General features: G+C 37.7%; 3 pseudogenes; 2 read left to right on the top strand and 1 right to left on the bottom strand.

Moving 5' to 3' along the window:
* The first annotated feature begins 9243 nt into the window (after positions 1-9243).
* Positions 9244-10001, top strand: LOC114632646 (annotated as a pseudogene).
* A 6904-nt stretch (positions 10002-16905) lies between these two features.
* On the top strand, positions 16906-17802 carry LOC114631393 (annotated as a pseudogene).
* A 5492-nt stretch (positions 17803-23294) lies between these two features.
* On the bottom strand, positions 23295-23633 carry LOC114632757 (annotated as a pseudogene).
* Between the last annotated feature and the right edge of the window lie 542 nt (positions 23634-24175).

Genomic DNA, 24175 nt, shown 5'->3' with positions numbered 1-24175 from the left:
GCACTACAAAAGAAAAGACCATAACAGAAGTTATTTAGAGAGGGGAGGAGGGTTGGAGAGAAAGGGAGGATTAAAAAATAAAAAACAGATTTTCAGTGACATAAAAAAATGACAAGAGACCTAAAATGCATGTAATAACTGAGACCAGAACTGTGACTGCACAGATTTTCTGCAATGACATGAGTGGTTTGAGCAATCGTAGGTTCTCAATCAGAACTTCCAGCTAAAGGCTCAATCCAGCAAGAATTTAATTCATGTATGTGATGGCCTAGAGCACTGGACCACTTAGACTTATGATGTAAGAACTGTAAGCTAGGTATGAGTCAACAAATAGGAATTGTTTGAAACCAATGCACTTAAGGAAACTTGTGAAATGGGAACAGAAATCTAACAAAGAAGTATACTTTATAAAGGTCTTTTATTAGAGATGAAATAACACACTAGTTAAAGGAAATAAATCTTATCAATCATGAGAGATACATGACTAGTAAAAACCTACAGCAATAGGACATAAACAAAGAGACAGAAACAAATTGAGAAAGAGAAAGAGACAGTGACAGAGACAGAGAAACTGAGACAGAGAAAGAGAGAAGCAGACAGAGACATACAGACACACACAGACATAATTATATAGCTTATAAATCAACTTAATAAGTCTAAAAAGATTCTTTGACTCTCTTAAGAAGGGAGCCAGCACTTTTACACTACATGACTTGTTTAAAACAAAGAATAGTAACTGATGTGGAATACAGAACTCAGTACACATTTAGGAAATGAATAAACTGACAAAGAATCAAATATATGAATTAAGCAATACATTGATGGTTTTAAATCCAAAAATACCTACATGAGGATGTATGCTGTACCATATGCAAGGTAATCAAAAGGTAATCAAAAGGAAATCACTACTTAGGGAAAAACAGCAAGTAAAAATGTAGGGGTTTGTTATTGATATCCAACCTGTCTTTCTGAAGAATAACAAAGTTAGCTTTAATAGTAAATCTGTATAATGGCTGTATGTATAATAGTATACCTGTATAATAATCTACCAGAAATGAGGAGGGAAATCAAGTGTATAATATACAATGTAGGAAGTATTATAATGAAGGAGAAATAACAAGTAGATACATCTTGGTTTTTATAAGAGAAAAGATAAAATTCTATACTCAGCCTTATTTGAATTTTTTGCCCCTTCATGTTCCACACAGTGGGAAGAATGTGTGCATATCTGCGCAAGTTGCAAATCTAATTATAATGTACAAGGTCAAATAGCAGCACAGAAATAGAAACTGAGATTTGAAGAAAGTGCTTATATTTTCAACCAGGGCACAGACCACGGGATGAGGCCTCCGATTTAGCAGAATCAGTGGGAGTTTTATAAATCCCACATTGTTCATGGCTGACCACATATAAAACAAGTTTTCAGTACATCACAATTTCTAATAAAGAGTGTGCTGAGAGGAAGGACAAAGAAAAATGTATAGCAAATGTTGTTTGGGATAAGAGTCAGTATCTCTAGAGGCTGAAATAAAGGAGGTATGTTTGTTACCATTAGGATGCTGTTTATTTACTGCAGACTAATGTCAGCAATGTTCTGCTTTATTCCGGATGCCTGCCTGAAACACTTTAATTTTTTATGCTATTATCCAAATCTTTAACACTATGAAAACTGCCGTAACAGGTCACATCTCCATATTTCACATAAGACTACCAGAGAGATACTTCTTCATCCGTGTTCATTGCCACTCTATCTGCAATAGCTGGGAAATAAAAACAGCCTAAATGTCCTTCAACTGATGAGTTGGTAATGAAAATGTGATTTATATTCACAGTAGACTATTCTTCAAAAAGAATAAAAGAGAGTTAATTTATACAACTTAAAGGTAAATGGATAAAGATGGAAATAATTACGATAAGGTCCAGGGAACAAAATGCACCTGAGGTAAAGGGTCTTCTGCCTTTTTCCCTGGAGCCTCTCTTGCAGGTCCCCAAGGCATTCATTTGACTGTGCTCTGGAGATGGTTATGGTGGTGGTGGTGGTGGTGGTGGTGATGGTGGTGGCGGTGGTGGTAGTGGTGTGGTGGTGGTGTAGTGGTGGTGGTGGTTGTGGTGATGGTGGTGGCGGTGGTGGTAGTGGTGTGGTGGTGGTGTGGTGGTGGTGGTGGTGGTGGTGGTGGTGGTGGTGGTGGTGGTTGATACAGGGTCTCCCATTATCCTGGAGCACACTGATTAGTATAAGTGTGCTGGCCAGTGAATTCCAGAGATTTTCCTTTCTCTCTCTCCTCACAGCTGGGATTACAAGTACTGGCCAGTATGTCCTACTTTTTCTACAAGTGCTTGTTTGAACTCAGATCCTAATGTTTATGTGGCAAACTTATCACCTGTTTCACTATCTTCCTAACCCCTGGGGATAAGTTCATTAAACCCTGAAGCCTTCACTGTCATCATTTCATATAACCTTCCTTTCACATAGACCAGACTGACGATATGGCTTTCAGGATTTATGAAACGTGGGGTGCCTATGACTAAGTAAAACTGAACTTCTAATTAACAACTAGGTCCTGGTATTTTATAAGAAGAAAGAAGAAGGTGGAGAAGGAAATACAGAGGAGGAAGGAGAGGAGGAGGAGAATTGATTACATGTAAACTTCAATCCAAATATAATAAAAGTACAACTCCTTTTGAATTAATTATTCTAAAAGCATTCTATTCTCTAAAAATATCTTGTTGAGGAAATGACCACAGTTCATAACCACTTTGTATATAATTCATACTAATTAAACATATGACTTATGAATGTGAACCCATGGCATCAAACCATAAATGATGAAGTTTAAAATTACATTAACTTTTTCTAGTAAGTAAATATGAAAGTAGGGCTCCATGGCATTTACTTAACACATCAAACAGAAACTGAAATCTGTGGTCACTTTAAATATTTAGCTAATAGGTTGGCTTTTAAGAGGCTATTTACTTGGCATACAAAGGAAACACCACCAGGCTTTATTTGGTCTGAAGCACTAGCACACACCATAGTATAATGTATGTGCCAACTATGTGCCACCAAGAGCAGTGTGATATGCTGCAGAGATAAAGATGAATAAGTAAGCGATGCTTCTGTTTGTTACCTCTAGTGCAAAGAACAAACAGCCTATGTCAGGAAGTTCAGGGATTTTGCCAGGTGCTCTGATAAGGGGAGATGACAGAGAATGACTTCACAGCAAGGGAGCTGAGGCCTGAAATGTAACTGTACCTTTGTAAACAAAGGAAATTCAATGACAAAGGCAGCATAACCTGAAAGAGAGAATCCAGAATGAAGAAGCATAGATTTGCATAGGAGGGTGGAGAACTGAAGGGAGGAAATCCTTTGATGAGCTTCCTCAGAAGGAGATGAGGTCAGAACACAAACAGCTGCTTCAAGGGTATGGGACTTTTCTTATAGGCAAATTAAAAATAAGTGAAAGATTTTGAACTTAGTTGACATTGTATGAGAAAGGATCCCCATAGCAGCAAGGAGGAGTGGTGGGGGAATGACACAGTATGACAGAAGGTCTAATTAGAGAGAGAAGAGTGGCACTGTAACCATCCAGGTAAGAACAGATACAGGCCTGAATGAGTGTAACAGCAAAGATACTGAAAAGAAGGAAGAGTTTCTGATATTGTCCTAGGAAATACTATTTCAATAATTTTTCATTATAGTTAAGTTTCTATAAATACCTAAAGGTGTAATTACAAGATCATTAACAAGGGGGATGAAGAGGTGGCTCAGTTGTTGAAAGCCCTGGCTGCTACTTTAGAGGAACCAGGTTCAATTCCCAGCACCCACATGGCAGCTGAAAATTGTCTGTGGCTCCAGTTCCAGGAGATCCCACACCTCACACAGACAAACGCACCAGCAAAACACCAAAGTACATAAAATAAAAGTAAATTTATACCCCCCCAAAAAAAAACTTTGCTAACACAAATTGGCTAAATAAAAATCAATTAAAATCATTTATATAGTATCATGTCACAAAATTATGAAGTATGTAATAAATGTGTTAATATCAGGAAAAGTTTACTTTTCACTGTCTGCTGACTTCAACTGCAATCTTATTTTACATGTCTGAATGAGACTCAGATTCACTTCACCCAACTGTGCACACTGATACACATTTGCTAATATTCTAGACAGCACATGCAATGAAGTCACATCTACACTCCTGTTAGCAGGTGTGCTGGTGACACAGGCCCACTTATTCTACACTTCTCAAGACACTACTCAACTGTGTTCACATAGAAATGTCACAGTACCACTCAAGAGCAAACAAAATGTTAAATTTAAAAGTGAGGATGTCTCAATCCCACTTGGGAGGGAGAAGAAAGCAGTTGCCATGGCAGGAGAGGAAGGGAGGTATCTGAGTGGAAGAGGGGACAAGGATGAGAAGGGGAGAACATGACCAGGTGTTGGGGAAGACTGAAACCCCAAGGGCCAGCAGAAAGAATGAAAATAGGCAACCTCAGGAAGTAGGAGGTAGGCTGACCCTCTAGAATGTACCAGAGACCTGGGAGGTGAGAGGTTCTCAGGACTCAAAGGGAGGGACCTTGGATGAACTGCTGTACAGTGAGGAGAGGAAACCTGCAGAATTTGCCTCCAGTGGAAGGTCAGGATATCACGGACGAGATTGCCATCCACAGTCAGAAGCTCTGACTCATGATTGTTCCTGTCTGAAGGAACTGCAGGGACAAAAATGGAGAAGAGCATGAAGGAAAGGAGGTCCAGTGACAGGCCCAAACTGGGATCCAGCTCTAGTGGATATCCAAGGTTCTGAAACTGTTACTGATGCTATGGTGCACTTGCAGACAGGAGTCTAGCATGGCTGCCCTCTCAGAGGCCCAACAAGCAGCTGAAAGAGTCAGATTCAGATACTAGCACCCAATCCAACCAATAGACAGAAGGCAGAGACCCCTGTGGTTGATTTGGGGAAATTCTGAAAGAAGCTGAGGAGGAAGGTGGCTCCATGGGAAAACCAGCAGTCTCAACTGATCAGACACTCAAGATCTGTCAGACACTGAGTCACCAACCAGGCAGCATACACCAGGTAATATGAGGCCCCAACACATATACAGCAGGGCTGCCAGGTCTTGCCTCAGTGAGAGAAGATGCACCTAAACCCTCCGAGAGACTTGAGGTCCCAGGAAGTAGGGAGGCCTGGTGGTGTGGGGATGGGGGTGATGACATTCTCTTAGAGATGGGAAGGGGAGGAGGTATAGAAAGGGGAGTGACTGGGAGCCAGACCAGGAGGAGAATGAAGAAAAAATTTAAAAAATTATCCATGCAAATAAATTATAAAATGTACTCAATGTCACATAATAAAAGGCAGGGCTAAGATTCATCATCAAATCAGCTACTGCAGAAAGACAATTCACATTCGATCAGCTCTCAACAGGTGTCAGACAGTGTCACAAGTGCTTTATCTATATAAAGCATATAAAAGCATGGTTATTCCCATTTCATGTTAAAACACAAAGAATAACAAGTAGCTGGCATATATTATCCAGTTATAAAGCCAACAACTGGTGACCCCAAACTTCAGGCCTGAAACTATTGGACAGTTAATCTGGCCTAATCACAACCTTTTTCAAGGAAACCACCTTGTATCAGAAAAAGTTAACCTCACAGTAAACTAAACTTAGACATAATGTTAGCCTATAATTTCTTGCCTTCCACCCCGAATGCCTATAAAACTGTAAATTTTCTAACTTGATGCCATAACTTGAATTTTTACATTACAAGATCAAGTAATACATGTGATTTTAAAAAATAATAAAAACAGACAGACAGGGGGAATATCTAAGTGACGGAAAGAAACAAGGCAACCAGGGCAGCAAAGAGAGGGAGGGCAGTAGTGGAGGAGTAGAACAAAGTGTATGGCACACAGGGAGATAGGAAAATGTTGCCTTAGATATGTAGCACAACAGGAAGAATGTTTGCCTGACACCATGAAGCTTTAGGCTCTATCCCACATACAACATAAACAGGGTATTGGGGCACCCTCTTGTAGTCCCAGAACTCAAGAATTACAAAGTCAAAATTATTCTCTGATACATGTTGGGAAACCAGGGCTACCCTGGGATATGTGAAATCTTGTCAAAGAAAAAAGGAAGAAGAAAGAGGATAGGGAGGAGTAGTAAGAGGAAAGGAATGCCCTGCTACTATAAAGAACATTATTTGTGTGGTATCTTAAAATACTAATTTTGAAGAGAAAGATATTTTGCCTAATAGCAATTTCAATGAACTACTCTATGCCCTCCATGTTCCTTCCCAGACAGTAAAATAACAAACTTTCAGTCTACATTCAATAGTAACATATAGTATGATGTCATTGAGATCTTCTGCAAACTACATTTTGCCAGAAGACTAAAATTTCAAGATAGAGCTTTAAGAAACCGAAACATTTCAAAATGCATTTATGTAGCTTAAAGAAGATCTTTAAAATACGGGCGTTACTGGGTCTTACTCTAAGGATATTTAAATTATCAAAAGCACATAGCCTAAAATTTTAGAACATTTTCCTCTCAGTTCGAGATGCCAATGGATAATGAGACTAAGAACACCTTGATTGTATCACCCTCTCTTCAGCATTTCTCTTCCCCATGGGTAATCCTGATAAGTTGCTTCAGGTGCTGTATTGTCTCTATTTATACATTTGTTTTAAGGAAGATTTGCCAGTTCCAGAAAGCTCAGAATTAGACATAGAAAATGAATGTAATGGGACTTATAAAAGCAGGAGAATTGTAAATAACTCCTCCTACTTGGGCCAATACTGGGAATGGAGTGCCTCTTGGATTAATGTTTACCTCTGTGCTGTTCCTGAGATATGTATTCCCTGCCTTTCCTTCTTTTGTCTCTTTCACAGGAAGCTTAGTGGACTGTGGACAAAGGAGGCAAGGCCAAAGCATTCTGACAGGGCAGGGGAAAACTCTGAGGGAAGAGAACAGGTGAATAAGAATATATAGAAAGCAAGACACTGCAAAGAACACAGCCATCAGATTCCAGGCACTGGCCCATTATAGTTCAGTGTATCTAATGTATATAGCAAGCAGATATCCCTCTTAATAGAGGTATTCCACTTGAAAAGACTACTAGAGAGACTTTTTAAACAGTTCTGAACTCACCCCCTCATTCTTCACTTCATTCCCTCTCCCAACCAGTGCCCTTCCTCCATCTGCCTCCCATGACTATTTTATTCCCCTTTCTAAGTGAGATTCAAGCAACATCACTTGAGCCTTCCTTCTTGGTTAGATTCTTTAAGTCTTGGGAGTATAGTGTGGATATCCTGTACTGTATGGCTAATATCCATCTGTAAGTGAGTACATACCATTCATGTCCTTTTGGGACTGGATTACCTCACTCAAGATGATATTTTCTCATTCTATCCATTTACCAGCAAATTTCATAAGGTGCTTGTTTTTAATAGCTGAATAGTATTTCATTGTGTAAACAAACCATATTTTCTATATCCATTCTTTGCTTGATGGGCCTCTGAGTTGTTTCCAGATTCTGGCCATTACAAATGAAGCTCCTGGGACATCGTGGAGCATATATCCTTGTGATATGGTGGAACATCTTTTGGATATATGCCCAGAAACAGGATAGCTGGATCTTCAAGTAGAAATATTCCCAATTTTCTGAGAAACTGCCAGATTAATTTCCACAGTGGTTGTACAAGTTTGTACTGCCCCCCCAAATGAAGAAGGGTTCCCCTTTCTTCACATCCTTGCCAGCATGTGCTGTTCCTTGAGATCTTAGTGATTCTCTTTGGGTATAAGATGGAATCTCAAAATTGCTTTGATCTGCATTTCCCTGATGAGTAAGGCTGCTGAAATTTTCTTTCTTTTTTTAACTGTGATCTAAATTTTATTATATTTAGAATAGTCAGTGGGACTTTCCCAAGCCTTAGGCTTCCCTTTAGGAGTAAAATGAGTTTTTAAAAGTGTGTATGTCCTTGCTGTGCCAGTATCGTATCATTTACTAACAAATGACTGCAGCTGCATCCCAGTGGCCTGGCAGAGTCCTTTTTTTTTTTATTAATCATTTTATTCATTTACATTTCAAATGATATTTCTCCTCTCAGTTACCCCTCCACAATCTCCCCATCCCATCTCCCTTCTCCTCCTCCCCTTTGCTTTTATGAGGATGCTCCTTCACCCACTCACCCACTTCTGCCTCACGGCTCTAGCATCCCCTTACATTGGGGCATCAAGCCTCCACAGGACCAAGAGCTTTTCCTCATATTGATGTCAGAAAAGGCCATCCTCTGCCACATATATATCTGGAACCATGGATCCCTCCATGTATACTCTTTGGTTGGTGGTTTACTCTCTGGGAGCTCTGGGTGATTCTGTTAGTTGATATTGTTTTTCCTATGTGATTGCAATCCCCTTCAGCTCCTTCAGTCCTTCCACCAGTAATTCCATTAAGTCCTGTGCTCAGTGTGATGGCTGGTTTTAAGTATCTGCACCTGTATTGGTCAGGTGCTGGTAGAACGTCTCAGGAAACAGCTATACCAGGCTCCTGTCAGCAAGCACTTGGCATCAGCAGTAGTGTGGGGGTTTGATGTCTGCAGAAAGAATGGATCCCTAGGTGGGATGGTCTCTGGATGGCCTTTCCTTTAGTTTATGTTTCACTTTTGTCCCTGTCTTTCCTTTGGACAAAAACATTTCTGGGTTAAAAATTATGAGATGGGTGGGTGGCCCCATCCCTCAACTGGGAGCCAACTGGAAAGATGATTCAGAAATTATGAGCACTGACTGCTCTTCTAGAAGTATTGAGTTCAATTCCTGGCAGTCACACGGTGGCTCACAACCATCTGAAATAGGATCTGATACCCTCTTCTGGTGTGTCTAAAGACAGCTACAGTGTATTAATATAAATAAGATAAATGTGTCTTTAATAAAAAAGAGAGAGAGAGGGGGGAGAGCTCTTCATATACACTGAAAACTTCTTTAAGTGCTTCCTGACCATTTAAAATTCCTCTCTTGAGAATTCTGCTTAGCTTAGTACCTCATTTTTTAAATTGGATTATTTGGTTTGTTGGTCTCTAACTTCTTGAGTTCTTTATATATTTTGGATATTAGCCCTCTGTTGAATGTAGGGTTAGTGAAGAATTTTTCCCAATCTCTAGGCTACCATTTTATCCTGTTAACAATGTTCTTTGCCGGCCCGTGCCGCTGCGCGGGCTGCTGTCAGAGGCACGTTGTATGCTGAGCAGCTGTGGTCACCTGCTGCTGCATGTCCTGGTACCAAGCTTCCCGCGCGGACCCGCGGACTGCGGCTCTGCCCTCTCCACCTCATGAAGACGTTGGTCCTGTTCGTTTTGGGCGGGCCAGGTGCTGGCAAGGGGACCCAGTGCGCGCGCATTGTTGAGAAATATGACTACACACACCTTTCTGCAGGAGAGCTTCTTCGTGATGAAAGAAAGAATCCAGACTCACAGTATGGTGAACTTATTGAAAAGTACATTACAGAAGGAAAGATTGTACCAGTTGAGATAACCATCAGTTTATTAAAGAGGGAAATGGACCAAACGATGGCTGCCAATGCTCAGAAGAATAAATTCTTGATTGATGGATTTCCAAGAAATCAAGACAAGCTTCAGGGTTGGAACAAGACCATGGATGGGAAAGCAGATGTGTCTTTTGTTCTGTTTTTTGACTGTAATAATGAGATCTGTATTGAACGATGTCTTGAAAGGGGAAAAAGCAGTGGTAGGAGTGACGACAACAGAGAGAGCCTAGAAAAGAGAATTCAGACTTATCTTGAATCAACAAAACCAATTATTGACTTATATGAAGAAATGGGGAAAGTCAAGAAAATAGATGCTTCTAAGTCTGTTGATGAAGTTTTTGGTGAAGTTGTGAAGATTTTTGACAAAGAAGGCTAACTAACCCTGAAGACATCTTTGAAATCATGCTTGAATGTTGCCTTGATAGCTGCTATCACAGCCCCCTTTTAAGGCAGTTTTAATCTTTCAAAATTACATATCAATTAATGTCTAGAAATATATGGTAAGGCAAATTAAATTATGTTTTTTTTTAATTTGTGGTCACAGTACACAGTGAATTCAGGTTTAAATCATTTTAGGTATTATGGTGCTCACAAAATGAACAAGGGTATCAGCTAATTCTTGTTTGTGTTAAAAGACTATCCTTTTTATCCCTTTTATGTCAGTGCCTTCTGTGAGCTAAATTTTTTTTAGTATGCATGTATATCCCTTTTGTAATTGCAACGTGTTGGGATTTCCACTTCCTCTTGCTGCACATTTAAAATTTCCAACCTGCTAAGTGACTTTGTGGACCAAATTTGAAGGAACTTTATGTGTAGCTGGTTCTTGCTCATGGTGTTTAGTAAACAAACTCATGAAATGGATTCCTAGCAAGGTTCTATTTATCAAATAACTGACCATTTCCTGTCGAAAGTTAAAACTTAGAGATTGATTTATTGCAGCTTGTGCAAAGTTATATAACAGGGCATAGTCTTTGTTCCCAAGGTTTGAGTCAGGGAACAGGATTCAGAGCCTGAGCAGGATTGTCAGCTTTCTTCTGACATAATCTGTGGGGCAAGGGTCACAAGTAGTGACCTGTGTTCCTATGCTCTGTGACACAGGGCTAGTCGTCATTAAACTGATGTGAACATAGTTCCTAGAAGCAGACCCTTGACACGCATTCACTAGTTTATGCTAATTTGATTCAGTTCTAGTTTTAGTAATAGTTCAAGGATTTTTTGTTTTGTTTCTTAGACTAAATACAGTTAGAATAAATTAGACAAAGCAATCTAATGGTTAAAATTTCCATTTGTATTTTATTTTCTGGAATATGTTTTTCACGGTTACTTGTTTTAAAAGATTTTAAAAATCATTGCACTTTGATCAGAAAAAATAATAAATATATCTTATAAATGTTTAAAAGAATGTTCTTTGCCTTACAGAAGATTTTCAGTTTCATGGGATCCCATTTATTAATTGTTGAGCTTAGTGCCTGAGTCATTGGTGTTCAGGAAGCTGTCTCCTGTATCATTGAGTTCAAGGTTATTTTCCCATTCTCTATTTGATTTAGTGTATTTGGTTTCATGTTAAGGTCTTTGATACACTTGGACTTGAGTTTTCTCCAGGGTGATAAATATAGAGCTACTTGCATTCTCCTACATGCAGACATCCAGTTAAACCAGTACCGTTTTTTGAAGATGCTTTCTTTTTTTCGATTATATGGTTTTGGCTTCTTTGTCAAAAATCAAGTGTCCATGGGTGTGTCTCCTTTAGAGACAGGAGAGAGGGAGGGGGGCAAAGATAATTAATGGAAATCCACAGCTGGCAGGAGGATGGGGGACATCTCTAGAACCTGCCAGAGACCTGGGATGGGAGAGGCTCCTGGGATGGAGATGACTTTGGCTGAGACACCTAGCACTGGGGGCATGGAATGTAAAGTGGCCTTCTTCTGCCTACAAAATGTACAGGGACAAAGATGAAGGGAATGGCCAACCAATAACTTATCCAACTTGAGATCCATTTCATGGGCAAGCAGCAATCTCTGACATTATTAGTGATACTCTTTTATGCTTGCAGCCGAGCATAATTGTCCTGTAAGAGGCTCCACCCAGCAGCTGACTAAAACAGATGCGGAGACCCACAGTCAAACATTGGACAGAGCTCACTGAGTCTTATGTAAGAGTAGGGTAGGTATGTGGGTCAGAGTGCATTTTGGAAGGATTGAAGGAGAAGTGTGAATATGATCAAACTACCTTGTATGAAATTCTCAAAGTACTAATAAAAAGCTTATTTTCAAAAAGAATCATCACAGAATTTTAAAACTTAAGTACAATGAAGAAAACCAGACTTTTAAAATAAGCAAAACTTTAAATTTAATTCCGAACCATACAAGGACAAAAAGAAGACACAAAAACTACAATTTATCAGTTGGCACAAGAGCAAGAAGCTCAGAAGCTCTGTAGAAAATTTGCCTGATGCATGGAAGCAGCTATTCTAGAAGAAGGAAGCAAGCTGATCCTGGTGGCTTAGTGAAATGTCCCCAAAATTCAAGGTTACAGAAAAGAAAGTAAACAAATCAAGCAGAATTATTCTGAAAAACAACAGCAAGTGTGTTAACTGATGAGCTTTCAAAAGAAGCTTCCTCCTGGCATCATTTCCCCTCGAAGGCCCATCCTGACTCACTGAAGGCATTTTTTTTTTTAACAGTCTGAGAGGAAGGGTAAATGATTCACACTGTGAGTCAGCGGTTATTAACTGGTATTTTTTTTTAAGAAAGGTGATATTAGATTTTAAAATCTTGATGACCTTTAACATTTTATAATGCCTGGTATTCCAAATTATTTTCAAAAAGTTATTAAGGCTTACACAAAAGTTGGCTGCTTCATATACACTATGCATTGTTAGAAACCAAAAGTTGGCAAAAAAAAGCTTTAGCTGTCTTAGTCAAAGTGGCCAGGAATTGCAAAGTCTAAAGCTGTATGGGTTTATAATTAAGTCTGGGTCATAAATTAAATTTCTTCAGAAAAGGAGTTGCTTCTTAAAACTGGCTCAGACAAACCACAGTCTACAGGCATCATCGTCTAAGAACTGGCCTGGGACCCTTTCTTTACACAAATTCCAACCTTGTAAGACTTGACAATACTACCAAATGCATGCCATCAACTGGCACTGATCTAACCTGACAGCAAGCCATTTTTTGCTAACAGCAAGTACTACTGCTTGTGGAAGGGCTTCTGATCTCTAAGCTCTTACTACCTAACAACCACGGAATTCAGTGACCTTTTAAAACTAGCAATCATTGCCCAGACAAATACACTGAGCACATGACAATGGTTATCACAGCACGTTTCTGCTTTATGGGACAACTTGGTCAATTAAAGCCCATGTGCCCAGTGCTAAATGATATAACTAGTAACAGTCACCAAGAAGACTGAAATATTTCAATGACCATCTTCATTTTATAATTCTTAGAAGGACAAGACTTTAAAAACAGGAACACAATTTACATTTGTCTATATTTCCATACAAAGAAGTCCACATATTTCTGCCTACAACATAGTCACTTGCAAAGGAGCTTATTTACTTGAGCCAGAAACCCAATAGACAGCTGATCAAGATAAAAAAAATTGTCAATGTTTAGCATATTAGTTGCTTTCCTGTTGCTGTAGTAAAATACCACAACCAAGGGAACTCATAAAAAAATTTATTTTGACTTATAGTTCCAGAGAGTTAGATTCCATAATACTGGAACAGCATGGCTGCAAGCAGCAAGCAGCAAGCAGGAGGGTGGAATAGGAAGCTGAGAGGTGATTTCTTAAACTTCAAGCATGAAGGAGAGAGAGCAAACCGGGAATAAGCAAATTTTGTATTCCCAAAGCCCACAACCAGTCCCATACTTCATCCTGCAAGCCAACACCCAAATCTTCCCAGGCAGCAGCACCAGCTAGGTACCATGTGCTCAAATGCTGAGCCTATGGGGAGCATTTCTCATTCAAACCACCACAGTTGTATGTCAAATGAGATCTTTAATAGAATCTCAATTTAGATTAATTCAAAGTAGATTTATTGGAATGTAAAGAAAACTTAATAAGAGTTTCAGCACGTTTTCAATTTCATAAAGGTGTGAAGATTCATATACATCTGCAAACTCAATAAAAGTATCTAGAATTTTTAATTGCTTAAAAGTCATTATGTTTGAACAAAAAGATATTAATTTTATTACTTTTTCTATCATGAATCTTTACTAATGTCCCAATCTTTTCTCTTGTTTTTTTTTTCTATTTTAGATAGTGTCTTATTATGTAGTTCTGGCCATTGCAGAACTCCTTATACAGACCAGACAGATGTCAAACTTATAGAGATCTACATGCCTCCTCAGTGCTGAGATTAGAAGAAGTTAATGGTATGTCTAGCCCTATACAAATCTTAACTAATGTTTTATACAGACACATACACACACATACACACACACACACACACACACACACAGACCACACCACACATTATGATAAACAGATAGACTTATTTCTTCATATGAGCTCTTTCATATGCAAAAGTAGTTTTTACTTGATTAATGTATATATGGTGTTTAAGTATCTGTCTCATGCTTAAACAACATGACAAGAAGTACAAATGTATTTTTTTCCTGAGTAAAAGCCATCTGCACTATCCTCCAAAACTGTAAACTGTGGGGAAATTGTTCTTTGAATGCCTCAGAAACTGTGTCCAGGTTAGAACTGAGCAGACATAGAAAACACAGTGAATGTAACACACATAAATGAACAACACAGGCTTCAAAATGCAGAAATGCTGGTGTCCAACATTCATTCACTTCAGTGTAATTTTTTAGATCAGGAGGGCACTTCAGACTTTTAAGTGAACCCATTAATACTTTAAAATGTTTGAAAGCAAGAAGCACTGATAACATTTTATCAGCATCACAAAATGTTCTTTTCCCAATTAATAAAGTTACCATACATTAAACCTTTCACTTTTATTAATATTAAATTTTAAAATAAGAGTTAATAGGAAGCCCCTTGATGATGTTTCCTAGAGGATGTTGACAACTGGGGGAAAATCTAAGAAGAATAAAAACATTCCTGAACCCCAATGATCAGAATAGCATTGTGGATGTGTAGAATTCTCACCACAGACAGAAGAGTGGTGGTTTCTTGATGGAAGCATGTTAGGTATTCCTTTATCAACTCATTCCTTTATCATTATGCCAAAATATCCTGCTGTGGGATGTAAAAGACTATATAACAAACCAGCCAAAGTGATAGCATACGACAGAATATACTTGAAAGTACAAAAGATGCCTCCTTATAAGGAACAGACTTACACTTGGTGACATTGCTTGTGTGAAGGACAGTTTACTAGCATTACCAGACAAAATCCAAGCATGGGGTAGAGGTAGCCCTGGAGCTATACCCATAGCTGAAGTCTGCTGGAAAAGGGGATGCTGTGCTCCAATAGATGACTACATGCAGGCCCATGCTGACTGCTGACTGTGTAGGGTGTTGGGAAAGAACATAAGAAATCGGGAGAAAGTAGTGATAGCATTGATAAGTGAGGAATTGAAGGGACAGAAACTGAAAGTGGGCTGGATCAAAGTACATACATTTATAAAATTCTCAATCAGTAAAAAATAAAATTAAAATATATTTTTCTTAACTTTTAAAAATATAGTATCTTTAAATAGTTTAAACATATGGAAAATGTTATCTCTCACTGAGTCGTTTTACTCTTTTCTTAACTTTTAATTTTTATGTGGTTACCCTACAGGTCTGTTGTGTATAATATCATGGCTTCCAATTTTTTGTTTTCATAAGATTCCTGAGTATGCAAAGGAGTGGGTCTCTGCATCTATATCTGTTTCTCGTACCTCATCTTGGGCTCTTTTCCTCCTGTTTGTTTTGACCTGTTCCTAATATGCTTATTGTATTACTTTATTACATTTTACCTCATTGTTATCCTTTATAGTCCTGTTCATTTTCTAATGACAGACAGAAAGAATGGATCCAGATGGAATGTGAGGTGGGGAGTGCTGGTAAACCAAGAATTGTCTACATTCCAGAAACAGGGACTCCCCATCCTGACACCAACAGCCATGCCACCATCAACAGCCAAATGCAATGCATTTCCACTGTAACCACCAGTCAAATACCCTTTATAAAGTCAGCTCCTTGGTGTGTTCTATCTCTCTGTCTGTCTGTATCTCTCTGTCTATCTCTATCTCTTTGTCTCTGTCTCTCTGTCTCTCTCATTCTGCTTTTAACACACACACACACATACACACACACACACACACACTAAATCTCTTGCATTAAGTCTATTGCATGGTATGATAGCTGCCGCATTCTTTGGCCCCCTGATTGCAGCAAAACCCTAACATAAAATAACTCGGAGGAGTAAAGAGAGAGGAAACTGTGATCAGGAAATATTACTACATAAGAAACATATTTTTCCAGAAGAGGAGGAATCTTTATTCACTACTAGTAGGACTGAAAACTCATGCAGCCATTGTGAAAATCAGTGTGGATGTTTCTCAAGAAATAAAAACATGACAAGTGTATATCACTCTTGAATATGTATCCAAAGGAAATCTAAGTTAATATAGCAAAGAGATATTTTCTGTCCATGTTATATGTAGCCTCATTCAAAACAGCCAGGAAATGAAACAAATCTATAGATGCATCAATAGGTGAATATATATATATATATATTCAAAGCAAGAAGAATATATAATATATAATATATATTCACCTATTGATATATAGATACACAACAGAATTTTATTTAGCTTGAAATAAAAAATAAAATTATTAAATTTGCAGGAAAATGTATGCAACTGGACATTGTTTTAAGCACTGCTATATTTTGATTCTATTGTTATGACGAAGACAATGACCAAGAGCAACTTAGGAAGGAGAAGGCTTATTTCATAGCCCAGTTTACAGCCAAGAAGGGAATTCAGAACAAAAATGCAAAGATTGGGAGGCAGAATCTGAAGTAGAAGCTATGAAGGAATGCTTTTTTATTTGCTTGCTCTTCATGGCTTCGTTCAGCTTGCTTTGATGTACCTCAGGACTACCTGCCCAATAATGATAACATATACAATGGCCTTCACCTTCCCAAATCAATCATCAATACAGAAAATTTCCTACATACCAATTTGATGAAGACATTTTCAATTGAGGAACCCTCTTTGAATATTTTTCTAAACTACATCAAATTGACAAAAAAGCTACCTGAACAATTAAACCCTTATCAACACAGCATACTAACACATCTTCCCTTCCTCATTCATCCATAAGTTTTTATTTTAATATCACAATGTAAGGCTGCTGCCTTTGTCGTCTCCCAAGCCTGCCTGAAAATGTCGTACTTCGGCCTGGAGACTTACAACCAGAACCAATCTGAGGAAGACTTGGATGAAGAAAGTGTGATTTTAACGCTGGTCTCATATACTGAGGAGCCAACCATAGGACATTCTACGGAATCAAATGTTTCTTCAGTCATAGACCACAAACCACCAGCCCATTCTCTGGTGAGGTATGAGGGAATCAAACACCCAACAAGAACCATACCGAGCACCGCTCCTCCACTCACCCTGCCTCCGGTTTATGATGTGTCCCAGAACAAGCTTCGGGAGTAGTGTCGCTATCATAACTTGAGTACAGATGGCAAGAAAGTTGAGGTTTATTTGACACTTCGAAGGCATTCATATGCTAAACAAGAATGTTATATTCCCAACACATCTCGTGAGGCCAGACTGAAGCTGGGTCCCAGGAAACCTAAGATAGTCTTCAGAGGAGTCGGGCCTCCAAGCAGCTGCCAAAATCAGAAGCAGGAGAGCGGTATACTGGAAATTCTCACTTCACCTCAAGCATCCACACTTGCAGCCTGGGGGAGAATTGCCATGAGAGCTTCTCAGTCCAAGTCTCTGAATCGCTGTCCTCTTCCCTCTAATGTGGAGGCCTTTCTGCCACACACCACTGGATTCAGATGGTGTGTCGTCCATGGCAGGCAGTGCTCTGCAGATAAGCAAGACTGGGTTGGCCTGCAATTTTATGCTGGTCAGACCTGGGTTCCAGACACTCCCCATAGGATGAATTTTCTCTTCCTGTTATCATCCTGCATTATCCCAGAATTAGGAGTAGAAGATAATTTGCTATGACCTGAATGTGTTCACAGCAACAAGAAGATCATGAGAAACTTTAAAATTAGAAGTCGTGCAAAGAAAAATGTCCTATCCCCAAATATGCCGCCTTAGACAATATCACAGTCTTACTCTGATCTGAAGGGAATGGAAGAAGCAAAGGAAAACATCCTGTGATTCCTATAATGGCTAAAAAAATCCCTGGATATCAATCTTCAGAATCCCCTCCCTCCTCCTGTCTCTTCCAGCAGAGCGGAGCACCTGCAGACAAATCAGCATCCATCACTCTAATAACGCCCTGCTGAATCTTAACACCTGTGGCATCTCCTCATGGTCTTGTGCTGGATTTGCTAAATACTTAGCTATCTGAGAAATAATTTTGTTTTAGTGGGTTTATTTTGCTGTACTTTTTTTTTCTTTTCATAGATTATTTTTTAAGGGGGAAATTGGGAGCAGTTTCAAATTAGCAAAGCAGAAAGTACTTTTTTAAATAGTTTGTTGTTGTTGTTGTTGTTTTTGAGTAAGGCTTTATCATGTAACTTTAGCTGGCCTGGAATTCTAGGTAGACCAGAAACTTGTGGTGGTTTTCCTAAGTGTTGGGATTTACATGCCTGAACCACACTGCCTAGCCAGTACGGATATATTATTGACTATATTATACATTATAGAGTTCATTGCTTGTCCTAAACAATCTGTGGGTGTTGACAAGTATCTAGAGTTCCATACATGTGAAATCATATAGTATGCTACCTTCCAGATTGGCTTTTACCTAGCAATATGCATGTGAGAAATATTCATGTTCTCGATTGATTTTTGTTTTTAGTGCTGAGATTCCATTGTCCAAGACGTGTCTTCTGAATTGATGCTATTACTGGTGGAAGCCTAGGTGTTTTTATATATTCAAGACAGGGTCTCTTGCAGCACAGGCTGGCCTTGAATATATTAATTTTTTAAAAAATATTACTTGACATTTCCCACTCTGAAAAAAAATCACAATGTAAAACATAATATAACTTTTTTTACTTTTAGACATGTTTTCTTTCTATTGAAAATAGATGTTTTTTCTCGTACTATGTCTAACTATGGTTTCCCCTTCTACTTACCACAACCTCCCTTCCCATTCAGATCCATTCAGATACCATTTCAGATACCTTTCTGTCTCTCATTAGAAATAAACAGGATCCTGAGGGACAGCATAAAATAAAATGAAATAAAACATAGCAAATGAATAAATTTAACTGTTTAATTTGAAGTTAATTTAATCAAAAAACAAGAGTTCTCTGGCAAAAGCTATAAATAGTAATGAAAGAAATTGAATGTGACATGATATATAAAGATTCCGTGCTCACAAACTAAAAAAAAACCAATAGCAATAAGAAAACCACAATACCTAAAGCCAACTATAGCTTCAATATAATCCCTAACAAACAGCAAGATACTCATCATACAACTAGAAAAAATACACATAAAACTCATAGATGAGATAAACCTATCTCATACTAGATAAAAAATCAGCACACACACACACGGGGAAAAACAAGAATTTGAAGAAAATGAATGCAATATATTCTATGATTTATGACTTTGGCACAAGCAGGGATTTTTATATAAGAATTTGAAGGCACAGACAAAAGAGTAAAAATAGACAAATATATATTAAAGTTAAAATATGTTAGACAGTAAAAGAAAGAAAAGTGAAGAGCAACTTAGAGAATGAAAAACATACTAGGGAAGTAGATATTGAATGAGGGATTAGTGTTCAGAGTACACTGATCTCAAATAGCAAGAATCAAAACAAAAAATGGCAAATATACAAAAAACTTTTATGACAAAAAATAAAAATGGTCAATAAGTTTATAAAAAAATGTTAACTATAACTATATATTAGGAAACTGTTAATAAAAACCATCATGAAATTTAAATTACCCCAATTAGAATGTCTACTCTGAGATAAGAAAATATCCCAAATGTTGGCATGAATATGGAAAGATAAATAATATGGATAATTGACAGATTAATAAGTTAATACAGCATATGTGGCAAACAATGTGGACTTGTTCAAAGGATAAAAAATAGTATAGCCAAAGGACTCTCCACCTTCCTACAGACACACTTGCTCATCCATGTTTACTGCTGCTCAGTTCATAATAGCCAGAACTTGGAAAGAGCCTAGATGCGCATCAACTGAAGAATGGATGGAGACATGATATAGCATTGGACTTTCTGTGTCTAGGTCCATGTATGGAGCATGCACCTCAGTTTTGAAGCTATAAGAGGTGGTTTAATGGAAAATTTATTTATTCTAAGATGAAATAATGGAGAGATTGGCCAACAGTTACAAAACTGTGGTTACATAAGAATAGTGACGTTCTGTTGAAAAGTAAGATGATTACAGTTATCAAGGTTATCTGTGCATTGCAAAGTAACAAGAGATTGTGTTGCTATTCTCACTACAATGAAATAATAAACATTTAAGGTGATACATGTGGTCATTGCACATTGTATACATGTGTCAAAGCATCATGCTGTGCCACATAACTATATAGGATCATTAGATGAATTAAAAACAAAACCTTGAAACTAAAGAGTCTACTTCCCAGCCATTTCACATCCACATGAAGTGGCCCATAACTACCTATAACTATAGCTCTAGGAAATTGACATTCTTCTGGCCTCTACAGGCACTTACACACACACTCATACACAAACAAACAAACAACATATAACCACACACACAGAAACACATACACACTTACTTATTTTGATAGTGCTTTTGTAAAGGTGCTCACATGATCTCTCATCCTGTAAAGATATAAGGCCTCTGACTCCAAATGAATCACTACACTGTATAATGTGCCAATTCAGAAATCAAGATTCATTCTGCATGTCATATAATTTCATTCAACATTTAGAAAATATTGTCTATTAAATAATTCATGTCCTGAACACAAAGCCCTTCTTCAGGGATTTATTTCTGAATTTTAAATCAGAGAAAATATCGTCTAATGAACCGAATGCTTCTTTCCAGCTTAATAATGGGGTTCATTTCTCCTTTCTGCTCTGGTTGCCAAAAATTTTAGAGCTTAACCTGAAGTACAATCACAAAAATTATTATTCAAACCACATGACTGCAATAGCTGTAGTTTCTATTGTTCAAAGGTTTGATGTTCACCATCAATCTGAATCTTATTGATGGAGAGAGAATTAAACAAAAATTTATTTGGTAAATTAACATACAAACAATAATATACATGCTACACAAGTGACAAAGCTTCAAATACCTCACAACTTTTGAAATAAATTATTAATATATAAGATTACTTGTGAAGCCATCCATGCCCAGTGAGCATAAACATCTCGCTGCTTATATGACTGCTTAAGTAGAATGTGATGATTTTTTTGAAAGGTTCCATTTTGTCTTGATTTGACTGTTAATGATTTTCAAATTATTTTAGATTTTAGAATGCATTTGATCTGCTACTCTAAAATGATTGAAACCAGTATCATCATTCCATATCACTGACAGAACTGATTATCAATGGAACAAAATCTTATGTAGAAAAAAGGAACAACTTCTACTGAGAAACAAAAACAATTGAATTGTTTGCACCACACCACAAAGTCAGAGAACCTACAAATTTTTATTTCTAAAGTATTTAATTGAAATAATTGGTCAAAAACAATTAGTGACAAATGTGGCTATGCATTTGAAAGGGTCCAAGAAGGGGAAATGAATCATGAAATGAGGAAAAGAAAGGAGGAAATGATGTAATTGTATTATAATCTCAAAAAGAAAAAAGAAAAAATTTTAAGATAAAATAAAAAAAAAAGAAGCCCATTGACTATGCTTATGAGAGCTTTCCTAAAGAACAAACAATAAGCACGAAAGTAAAATGAAAAACACATTTTTAATTTTTGGCTCTCTTGCAATTTTGTGAATAATAACTATATAGTGATAGACTCAAACAGTCTGAGTCAGCTATTCTAACACTGTATGTGCCTATTAGGGAAAATATTCAGGTTTGCAGTTTTTGCTACTAAATTGTGATAGCTACGAAATAAGCAAATAGCCACATGCATGCTTTAGCTTATATCCACATACCCTTCTTCTTAAAATAAAGAGAGAGAGAGAGAGAGAGAGAGAGAGAGAGAGAGAGAGAGAGAGAAATACCAGAAAGAATTAGAATGTAAGCTGAAGAAGCAGAGCCTCATGGTCTTCCTCTTGGTTCCACTTTGCTATAACAGTCTTTTATTGGACAACTTGCTGTAAAGACACTTGGAAATGTCACATAGAAATCTATGACTGATGAAGCTTTCAAAAATACATATAAATATATATACATGAAAACAGTTTAAATGAAGTCATTTTAGAATAAGGTATCAATGTCCCTACTGAACCCTATAGGCAAATAAATACATGCCCACTACAGGCCCAAGTCAAGGATGGCTTGTGTGTTTTGGTGTTTTGAGCAACTGAGTCCCATAGCCCGTCAAACATTGGAAGCTATTATCAGTGCTTCTTGGTACCTTAGTACCTTCGAGAACCAACAAAGATTTAAGTTATATATGGTGTGTGTGTGTGTGTGTGTGTTTGTGTGTGTGTGTGTGTGTGTGTGTGTGTGTGTGTGTGTGTATTGCTCATAACGTCATAACGTAGTGGAAATGACAGAGAGAATGAATGAAAATGAAGTACATTGAGCAAACATTCCAGAGAGGTGAAACAATATATTCAGAGAAACTAGAACCATAGACCCAGGAAATGTAGAATGGACAGGAGAACGACATGAACCTCTTGATAAGCTGCTGAAGGCAGATGTGCCAAGAGGGCAGAAAACAAATCCTAGAGAGGAACGTGTCAGCTGAGCAACATTTGGAAGACAAGCTAAGATGTAAGGATTTTAGCCTTTAATCTCAGCAGTTAAAGCCATTAGGGTTTGTTTTCTTGTTTGTTTGCTTGCTTCCTTGCTTGTTGTTCAAAGAAATAATTACTTTTTTATTGTAAATGATAATCCTCTTTGGGTTAGTTTTATAAGGCTGGACGGTGAGCAAAACAGATGTAAAAAGACCAGAAAGGAGATTACAGTAGTCCAGACAAGCATTAAGTTCCTCGATCTAACAATAACTCACTCAAAGGAATTCATGTGCTTAACAACTCTTCCATAACCCTTACGATAACAAGGTACATTGGCAATTGCAGTATTTTTAAAGACATGGGAAGCATGTATAACGTTATAGGTGTGTACATATTGACGTATGACCACTTGGTTTTAAGTAATCAGCTGATATGTTTGTCCCGGAAAAAGACTATTGGTCCCACACTCAGCATTATAGTTGTTTGTATGAGGTTACCCATAAGTCTTTGTGTAGGAGTAAGGTGTCCTGGGCTTTCCTGGATCCACATTAGCATATCTATTGGTTTTTTTAAGGGTCCATGGCAATTTATTGCTCATTATTTTGAATCATCTTTATGAAGGTAATGCACACACTGAAAAACATCCTCAAGTAAAAGGTACAATCGCACTAACATTTATTGGTATGGCGACTATCACATCATCACATTCACATCATTCACATCTTTCCTCTTGTTTTTTTTTTTTTAAAAAATATCACTTATGAACCAGAAGCAGCAATTTCCCTTCTTTGTGAAGCCGGTGAACGTCAGTTGCACCTCCAATAAACCTTCCATTGACAAATATCCTGGTAACAGTTCTTTCTCCAGTCATCTTGTGAAGCACATCTTGAAACTGGTTACCGTATTCCAACATATCAAACTCCACAACTTTATAGTTGACATTCATGTCATGGAATATCTTCTTGGCCATTGAACAGTAGGAACAGAATGTTTTTGAAAAACTCACCACACAACTGTTAGAAATTGTTTCTTGGATCTGGTTCACAGGAGTAGTTGCTGATGTCCCCCAAAACAAGGATGTGCTGTTTCCCATTCTTTCTTGAGGCAGTCCCTTCAATTTCTAGTTTAGTTTTCCTATTAAGGAAAGGGGCAGGCACAGCATAAATGCCCAATAAAATACCTCATCATTGGTAAAGCACCAACTAGTCCCGCTCCATTTATGGACACCTATTCAGCATTTCTATTGTTATCGACCTTATTTAGCTCATGCTTAGACATTCAGATTGGTGAGACATTATGAATCTACATTTCTCAGAGACAATCTCACAGCAAATTCTCTGATCCTTTGGCTCTTAAAATCTACAGTACTCCCTGAGTCTTAAGTACAGGTGCTTTATTATAGATTTATACAGAGTGGGCAAGGTGTACTCACATATTTTGTACTATATACTATATGCAACAATAATTCTTGATAAAAAAGACCATGAACTTGCAAGAGAACAAGGAAAAATATAAGGAGGGGTAAAGGGAAAGAGAAATGATGTAATTATACTATAATCTCAAGTATATAAGGAAAATTGAAATAGTTAGAAAGTAGGGTGTAAAGCTATTGAGTGAACTGCCAGTAAAATTTTG

Source organism: Grammomys surdaster, unplaced genomic scaffold, assembly GCF_004785775.1.
Source record: "Grammomys surdaster isolate TR1022 unplaced genomic scaffold, NIH_TR_1.0 97, whole genome shotgun sequence".
Classification (NCBI taxonomy): Eukaryota; Metazoa; Chordata; class Mammalia; order Rodentia; family Muridae; genus Grammomys; species Grammomys surdaster.
Note: the sequence above shows the minus strand (reverse complement) of the source record. Positions and strands in the feature narration are given on the sequence as shown.